Here is a 9007-nt window from a genome sequence, read left to right on the forward strand (position 1 = left end):
GGCTTCCCGCCCGCTGGGGCCGCGGCCCTGCGGGAGGGCTGGAGGGAGAAGGCCTCGGCAAGCCCTTGAAGTAGCGATAAGTTTGTGGGCAGAGCACCTGAGAGGGGGGATCACCACTGGGACAGCGGGGTCAGGAGGGTTGTCAGCGGAGGAGGGCGTTGGGAAGGAAAATTTTTGGACAAGAAATATGGCTGGAAAGGGGGAGGGCTCCAGAAGAGCAGGCCCACTGCAGGGTCAGGGCCTGAGCGCTACATCTTGGATATTAAAGCATCAGTGCTTTACTATCCTATTAAGGATTTTGACGTGGATTTTTAAAAACCTTATTGCAAGAGTGACGAGGGACGCCTCTCTGAGATGCAACTGCTGCACACAGGCATGCTGCACTCATGTATTTTTCCAGATGCCGTTTTTGCAGAGACACAGTACCAGGCTTTGCAGTGAGGCTCAGTAACACTCAACACTGTTTTCAGTCTCGCCTCCTGAAACTGTAATGTGGTGGAAGCTTTTCTTCTCCGACCCTCTAACTGGTCCCATGATTGTGAAGAACATTCAGGAGAATTCAAAAATAAATCTAATGATTAGTGAGCCACTCACATAATTTAACAAGACTGGACAGTGCTTTAATATGTAGGAGGAAATACTATTTTGAGAACTGTTTGGAGCAGCACTAGTTTTGAGCACAGTCCATATCTTGCTACTGATTTTTTTAGGAGTCAATTCCTGTTTTCTTATCTGTGTAGTTACTACTGTTAAAAACAGTAGATCTCAAAAATCTCTGCCTCCATCTCCAATATACTTTTGTATTAAATTTTACATATGTGTCACATCAGAGGAGTTCAAGCCTTTTTCAGATGAAAATTCCCTAAAATATTTTTCAGAGGGTGTGGGCCTTTAGTTAAGCCTACTGACAGATGAGTTGTTCTGCTTCAAGGTGTCCACGAAAGGCATCTAGAAATACCACTGTTCTTCATCTGCAGAGCAGACAGTGAAAACTAGAAAGTCAGTTCAGAGAGTGCACAGCACCAGATGTGTTATATGGTGCCTTTTGTGTAGTAATGCAAAGCTTCTCCAAGTCAAGTTTCAAGTAGGTTGGTGCCAATGCAGGGCAATACTTGGCAGAGGCCCATTTCTGTTTCAAAACAGAGGCATAAGGACAGGGCCACTGCTTCATATCACTGCCAGTTAACTCATGTGCAACACAAAACTGTTGTGGCTACGTTACCTTTTATTCCAGGGCTATTTTCATCAGTGTTAGCTTAAACGTGTCCACACCTTGCTGCACTGCACAGTGTGGACATGGCAAGGAAAGTGATGAGCAGAGTCTCTCTATACTCAGACACTTCTGGGCCACTGTAACTAGAAACTTGGCAGGAACTGGAGTGTGGAGGCGCAGTGCCGGTGGCTGAGGTAAGCAGAATGTGAGCAGCAGGCAGTTGGCTGGAGCTCAAGGGGCTGCAAAAGCATTGACGGACAGTCAGTGCTTTGCCTCTTCCCTGACAGATTGGCTCTGAGGCCCAGCATGGCTTCCTTGAGCTTCCAGGGAAGTGGCTACACAAAGAACGTGAAGGGCAAGAACATCTTGGTGGTGGTGTGGTGCAGGCCTTTTAATGCCTCAGGATGTAAAGCAAGTGCCTACGCTTTTGTAGACTGTGATCAAGCAAGAAAAGAAGTTAGTGTCTGCACTGGAGGTGTCACAAACAACTGATACATACAGGAGTGTTGTGAGTCACATTTTGGATCAAGTTATTATGGGTACAACTGTACAGTGATCATTTCGGGCCAAACTGGTATTGGAAAGACCTTCACAATTTAAGGGGAGCCCCAATGAAGAATATACTTTGGAAGAGGATTTGCTACCAGCTATAATACTTTGCAACAAATATTAGAAAAACTCAGAGAGATTGACACTGATTTTTTTTGTAAAAGCCTCTCTTCTGGAAATCTATAGAGCTTTTTGATCTTCTGAATCCTGTTCCCAGTGCTGGAGAAAGGCTGCAAATGTTTGATCATCCCATAAATAAGACAGATGTAAATGTGAAAGGCTTGGAAGAAATACCTGTACACAACAAAAATGAAGCCTATCAAATCTTGGAAGGAAGTGCAGCAAAAAGAACTACTGCAGCTCCTTATACAAATGCATATTCCAGTTGATCCTAGTCTGTGTTTTTGGTTGTCATCCATATGAAAGAAACCAGAGCAGACGGACAGAAGCTTCTTAGAACTGGGAAGATAAACTTGGTTAATCTTGCAGGATGTGAAAACACTTTGGTTTGCGGCAGCTGATAAAAGAGCTTGTGAAGCTGGAAATACCAAGTAGTCCATTCTGACTGGAGAAAGAGTTATTACTGCTCTTGTGGAAGGAGACACAGAGAATCTTAACTTACAAGAATCCTTCAAGACTCTCTTGGAGAACAACGAAGAACATCAATAATTATCGCAGTTTCTCACAAACTATAAATCATGAGGAAACACTGAGTACACGGAAGTATGCTCACAGAGCAAAGAACATAATGAAGCCTGAAGTTAACCAGCAGCTGCCAAAAGGAGCTATTATTAAGGAAGATACTGAAGAGATTGAGCAGCTAAAAGGGGACCTTGCTGCTGCACGAGAGTAAAATGGAGTCTATATTTTCACTGAAAATTCATGAAGCCCTTAAAAGAAAGCTGACAGTTCAGGAAGAACAAGTTGCAGAGTATATTGACATAATCAGCGCCATGGAAGAAGTGGTGAAAACAATCACTAAACCATTCACAATTGATAAAAGCGAACCTTAACAATCAAAAGAGATCTGCAAATCAAGGAGGAAGAACTGAAAGAAGCACAGACAGATCTGCAAGAAACCAAGGTTCCTCTGTCTGAGAAAGAATATGTGGTTTCAGTTTTGGAAAGCACCAAAGAAAAACTTCATGGCACAGCTAGCCATTTGGTTAGTACTGTTCATACAGAAGATGTATCTATGCAAAACTGGATCATAAGGCTGTTGATCAACACAATGCTATTGTCCAAACACATTTGCAGGAGAAATGAATGTTCTCTTCAACAAAATACCAGATTCAGTTAGTGAGAACAGTCTGAAGCAGCAACAGATGTTGACACCTTATGCATATTTTATAGGTGGCCTCCTATCTACCAGTTGTTCAGCAACTAATGTATTTGCATTAGTTGTATCAGTGTCTTTTGCCTCTGTTAAAAAAATGTTGTCCCCTGAACTTATATGTTTGAAAAAATATTACAACATAAGACTGTGCCATTTGCTAGTAAAGGTTGACTGAGGTTGACTGAGGAGCATATATGCGGATTAGGAAGAGCATTAAATATCCTGACATCAATAGTGGAAATTGTCCTGGAACTAAACTGCCAGTTTCAGAATAACACGAGGAAATGTTCTGCTGTGGCTGATGAGATGGAGGGCCATAAAAAGAAATTAATATCTTCTTAGGAGATCTCTGTCTCTGAAAAAAATTACAGGAAGAAACAGCCAGTGTTTTTTCTCAGCTGTGAGAATTTAAGAAGTGGAAATGGAAAGACTTGTATACACAAAGAACGCAAATGAATTAGTGTCCTCACTGCAAAGTCAGCTGGACCTGTTGGCACAGGAGACACAGAAGAACTTGGCTGGTATACAGTCAAAAAACCAGAAGTTTGAAGACCACCATCACTGCTGGGCAAGAAAATGTTTACCTGGAAACTATGGACCTAGTCAGCAGTAAAACCTATGCTTCAAAACAAATTTATTGCATCCCTGGATAATTTCTTCAAGAGTTCAGGGACATAAATGGTGAAAACAAGAAGATGCTGGTGGAATCCATTGTTTGTTCTCAGCAACTTCTTAGCAATCTCACAAATGCGTTTCAGGATACTGGTAAAGAGAGTGAATTTAAAACTGCTCAGATAGTCAGTAGCAGTCCTCCTTCAGCAATGAGAAACACCAGCTTCAGTGTTTACAATAGAAAACAGAAGATTTATGATTGAGATTAGTATTTTGTATTGGATATTTTGTTCTGCATTAAGTTGCAGTAGATGTGGTTTGGAACTACCACATCGTACAAATAGATCCTACAATAGGTTTTATTATATGCATATCAAGAATACAAATAGTCTTTTGAGTTCAAAGATCCTTGACATACTGCTGGCACTAAAACAAACTAATTGACGATATAAAAAGCATTGGAAGTTACCCATGAGAGCTACAAACTGACGGCCTACACTGACCTTAAAAAAAGAAAGAGTATGTCATGTTGCTGCCAGCCACGTTCAGGGTCTCCACATCCATGCTCTCATTTAGAGGCCTGACTGAATGACTGCTAAAAAAAGAATCTTCTTATCGATTTCCAGTATGTGCTCACTAAAAGCCAGTCAATAAGTAAGAACTTATTCAAAGAATAGAATTGTCCTGTGGCTATTGGAAGCTGGGAGCTAGACAGCAAGCAATTCTGTGTAACAGGGAAATGCAATGGATTTATGTGTTATATACAACTTCTCTCAAGAACAATAGTGAATTGGGGCTTGCAGCATTTACAAAGTGTGTGACTCTTAAAAAGACAGAAAAATTACCCTTAAATATAGACTTGTAAGACTCTTCTGTATATATATAAAAGCTTACACTGCTACGAATATAGTCCCTTAGATATTTTTATAAGTCTGACTTTAGAGATTGGCATCAGTGTAATTTCTTTATCACTGCAACATATGGCAGTCTTCCCTGCTGCCAAAACATGGCCATGTTTCAGCCTCAGGGTACAGCTGGGTTGAACTTAAAATTGAGACTGTTTTCAAACATAGATACAGAATTTTATTTTACTCCTTCTGACACCATAAAGGAAAAGTAAATTCAAAATTCCTGTCACCAGAACCTCTCTGAACACTACAGTGCCTAGTGGTTCCAGCCACGCTAGGAAGTGTTTCTTCCTTGTAGTTTTCGCATAACATCTAAAATGATAACCAGTCACTACTATCTCAGGATCATGTATCACTCAGCTATGCACACTGAAAACTTCTTCAGTTCAGATCCCAGCATGGATTTGCAAGATTCTGCATCTTATGGTGATTTATGGTGAGTTTCCCACGTAACCACAAGTTATAGCAATCTCTGTTCATGTGCAATCAATGATTCTGTAAACCTTCTGTTTTCAGAGGCTCTTTACAACTCATCCATACTGTCGTGGTTTAACCCCAGCTGGCGACTGAGCACCACGCAGCCGCTCGCTCACCCCACCCCCGGGTGGGATGGGGGAGAGAATCAGAAGGGTAAAAGTGAGAGAACTCGTGGGTTGAGCTAAAGACAGCTTAATCAAAGACAGTTTAATAGGGAAAGCAAAAGCCGGGTGCACAAGCAAAGCAAAGCAAAGCAAAGCCAGGAATTCATTCACTCCCTCCCATTGGCAGGCAGGTGTTCAGCCATCTCCAGGAAAGCAGGGCTCCATCACGCGTAACGGTTACTCGGGAAGACAAACGCCATCACTCCGAACGTTCCCCCCTTCTTCTTCTTTGCCCAGCCTTATATGCTGAGCATGATGTCATATGGTATGGAATAGCCCATTGGCCAGCTGGGCCAGCCATCCCGGCCACGCTCCCTCCCAGTCCCCTGCGCACCTGGCAGGGCACGGGAAAATGAAAAGTCCTTGACTAGTGTAAACATTACTTAGCAACAACTAAAACATCAGTGTGTTATCAACACTATTTCCATACCACATCCAAAACACAGCATATACCAGTTAATAGGAAGAAAATCAACTCCATCCCAGCTGAAACCAGGACACATACTTAACTCGTCATTTCCTATTACAGTGCTCTTCCTAATTTGCAAAGCTGAATGTAAACCTGCTGTAATGGTCCGTGTTATCTCAACATTCTGAAAATTAGCCAGATAAACACAGTCAAATCCTAGTTGCATTTGAAAGTATACCAAGCACCACTATTTTGATTAAAATCATAAAAATATCAAACACTACACTAAGTTCTGAGCAGTTTGCTCAGCTGAGCATTTTTCAGATCACATGGCAGTACCACAAGCATCTAAAGCAAACAAACAGAATAAAGGTCCAACATTTAAAAAAAGGAAGAAAAAATCGTATCTGCAATCCCATCCTCTAACCTTGCAACTGGAGCTAGAAGAAAACCTGTTAAGTGCCTTGGGTTTTCTGCTCATTGGGTGGAGCTGACAAACACCAATTGCATGACAGCACCTGCTTAAAAGAAGCCCAGTGGGCAAAAGAAAATTAAAAGAAGTAAGGGAGTAACTATTCCCTTCTCAGTAGTAGATATATAAATAGTAGTGTTAGCTATAACATTGGAGTTGTCTAGGTTACTGCTTTGACCTGGTTCTTTCATTGGAACAGGTTTAGTCAGATGAGGTGACATTCCCTACAGGAGGAAGGAAGCTTCCTGATGGGTAGCAGGGTGTGTAGGGTCCTGTTTTGAACCTTGCAATGCCTCCTCTGCTATGCATGTTGTTCTGAATACAGCTCTGGATGAAGCACTTAACATTACAGAAAGGAAAAAAAGAAGTGGAGGTTAGACAAGACACTAACGAAACAGTTCTCTAAGCAACCCGTATAGTACTGTTGGTAGGTAAATTGCTGGCCACTGAAAGTTAACAATTTTTTTATTCCTCCATCTCCCTTTTCTAGATCCCCCCTACTCCCAAAGAACAGCTGAGCATGGCTGAGCCTGAGGCTGCTTTAAACAAAATCATTCTCCTCTTCTGAACTGTTGAAATCAAAATAGTCTGGCACGTTAGATGTGACAATCCACAGCTTTTATTTCTGTGAAGTAGGAGGTGTATTTCTAACATCAAGCAAGCATATTTTACTGCCAATACTCTGAAAATGTAGTTGCTCCATTTAGCATGTGGCTGCTGCAAGAGGGGCTGGAGGCTCCGATATACAAGGAGTCCCATGACCAGAAGAAAGGGATCACAGAATGGCTGGCAGAGAGCAGGGGTAGAGCCTTGGGGAAAATGGTCAGGAAGAGGGAGAGAGACCATGCACTCCTGCAGTGCTTTTTCCACTATGATGGATGAGCTTGTATATAATGCTTTATTGAGCCTGGTGCAAGCCTTGGCACTGCCACTCTGCTAATGAAAGCGTAGGCCTCAGTGTAGAGCACTTTGCATGCCTTTGTTTTCAAAACCAGTGTACCTCGGGAACCACAGCGTCTTCAGATTACTCTTCTTTCAGCTTTTTCTTACATTCAGGTCCTTCCTACATTGGAAAGTAGACAGGGAGATAGTGAAGATCTGAAAGAATGACTGAATATTTGCTGCACTTTTAATTCTGGGACAATTAGACAACCAGTCCTCTCCCTGTTAAGAATAAGAGAGAGGATACAAGTGTTAGAAACTCAGGAAGAAGAGAGCTTATGTAAGTAACTTATTGAGCTTAGCCTGTCTGCAGAACCAAAGGACTTTCTATTAGAGGGTCCTCATCCTTCCACGATTAAAGCTGGCAGAGCTGACCTCACTGTGCTGCCTTCAAAAGCCTAAATGATGAGTAACATAAAGTTTTGTTTGAGCCACTTGCTGCTGGCTCCCTCTCATGAGGAAAGAACTAGCAGCTACACAAAGGACCTTACTGCAAGCAAGCTCTGGAGCCTGAAATGGCATTCAAATGACGTGAAGCTGAATATCTAATTCAGCAGAAAATTTGCCACAGTCCAGAATGTTCATTAAGAACAAAATAACTATGTACACCAGCAATTCCTTCCTCACAGAGTTTAAAAAAAAAAGATTTTTAATTCTATAATCACAAAGCCCTATAAGTCAGAACAACATCTGAAGACTAGCAGAATAAGAAGAGCTAGCAGGAACACATTAGAAACACAGCATGTGATAGAAATATGAGTACGTGTAGTACATTGTCCTTAGTCTTCCTCAACCTAGGAGTATTCACTTTCCAGGCACCACCTTGAGAACAGTTGATTCCATAAGTGGTCATGGAGTTCCAGTCTTTCGCCATGCAAAAGCAGTTGCAGACATCAGTTATTGTAGGCTGCTGCACCCTGCACTTACAGTTTTGGGTTTACTAAATTTTAAGTTGTTGCTGCAAATGCTACCAGCCTTTCAGCATTCTCAGTGTGTGTTCTAACAGTTCTCTGTTTTTTAGAGCGTTATTTAAGGTCCTCTATGGCTTCATGTTGTCAGGGCATGAATTCATAAACTGTCGTAGGAAGAGCTAGGTAGATTCCCAAAATAATGATGTTCTGCAGATACCAGTGATACAAGGTCTCAGCTTATTCAAGCATCTTGGTGTCTGACCTGAGACCCCTGCACCTTGCCAGCTTTTCCCACGTTTGTGTGCTGGAAACAGAAGATATTCTAGTTAACACAGTCACTGAAAAAAAAGTATGAGTCTGCTCACTGTGGCACTTGTGCAGTTTGGAAACCTTAGTCTCTGAAAGCCTACTATTTTTGTGTGTATGACTGGTGCTGTTAAATCAGTGGGGGAAGAGCTTTTGTAATCAAACTAGTGGCAGAAGCATGGCTCTATTAGGTCAGACCAAAGATTCTCCTAACACAGCATGACTGAATCCTCACAGGTTGACTTTCCAATACTTAACTCTTTAGTTAAGGAACAGTAGGAATCTGAAGTAGCTAGTTTCCTAACAGAAATCTGTTCTTCTTATAGGATGTAATCTTTAATCAGGCAACTGGTGATAGAAGGTGAATGCAAGTTCCACATGTATGTCAATTAGCTTATTTTGCATGTTGTGGAAATGCCAGTAGGAATAAGGAGCATGCTGGTTATAATAGATATCCTTTTGTCCAAGTTTACCAGCACATATGTTTTGTCTATTTTCATTCTCGTCATTACCTAGCCATGGACATATCTGAATACTGCAAAAGCCACTCTAGCACATCTCTGCATAGTTGTTCCACAAATGAGAAATTCAGGCACAGTTCTCTGAAGAGTCCATGCTTGCTTCCTCAACAATTTGTTGGACTGGTTAGGCTGCATGCATGGTGGTCTGTAATACCTTCTGCCATTTGGATCATGATGAAAGACACGA

General features: G+C 41.8%; 1 pseudogene; it reads left to right on the top strand.

Moving 5' to 3' along the window:
* Nucleotides 1-1646: 1646 nt before the first annotated feature.
* Nucleotides 1647-3028, top strand: LOC104081885 (annotated as a pseudogene).
* The last annotated feature ends 5979 nt before the right edge of the window (nt 3029-9007 follow it).

Source organism: Fulmarus glacialis, unplaced genomic scaffold, assembly GCF_000690835.1.
Source record: "Fulmarus glacialis isolate BGI_N327 unplaced genomic scaffold, ASM69083v1 scaffold38379, whole genome shotgun sequence".
Taxonomy (NCBI): Eukaryota; Metazoa; Chordata; class Aves; order Procellariiformes; family Procellariidae; genus Fulmarus; species Fulmarus glacialis.